The sequence below is a fragment of the Myotis davidii genome, unplaced genomic scaffold (assembly GCF_000327345.1).
Source record: "Myotis davidii unplaced genomic scaffold, ASM32734v1 scaffold434, whole genome shotgun sequence".
Lineage (NCBI taxonomy): Eukaryota > Metazoa > Chordata > Mammalia > Chiroptera > Vespertilionidae > Myotis > Myotis davidii.
Genome location: NW_006285790.1, coordinates 147584 through 148053, shown reverse-complemented (window position 1 = coordinate 148053; position 470 = coordinate 147584). Strand labels below are relative to the sequence as shown.

Here is a 470-nt window from a genome sequence, read left to right as displayed (position 1 = left end):
CGGACTGAAGGGTCCCGGGTTCGATTCCGGTCAAGGGCACATGCCCGGGTTGCGGGCTCCATCCCCAACCAGTAGGGGGCGTGCAGGAGGCGGCCGATCCATGATTCTCTCTCATCGTGGATGTTTCTCTCTGTCTCCCTCTCCCTTCCTCTCTGAAATCAATACAAATATATTTTTTAAAAAATAACTAATTTCAATGGCCAACCCAGACCCGCCAGGTTTGCAGAGGGAACGGGAAGAAGGGTAGAAAATGAGCGTTTCTGCTCGTTTTTCCGTCCCCCTGGTATTCGTTCAGGGAGGTCTCCCCTCCAGAGCCTGCATCTGGCCCAGGATTGTCTGGGGAGAGTTAAATATGGGGCGTGAGCGGCTCCAGGAATTCCAGGAATCTGCCCTTAAGCTCCTCGGGTATGGAGAGAGCTGCTCTCTCTCGCTCTGCAACTAGTGAGCCAGACTTGTAACAAGATTTTTTT

General features: G+C 52.8%; 1 protein-coding gene across 1 annotated transcript in view; it reads left to right on the top strand.

Moving 5' to 3' along the window:
- GYG2 (glycogenin 2) overlaps positions 1-470 on the top strand; it is a gene marked incomplete at its 5' end in the record, with an annotated part of 16917 nt that overhangs the window by 11605 nt on the left and 4842 nt on the right. The gene's annotated exons all lie outside the window — the stretch shown is intronic.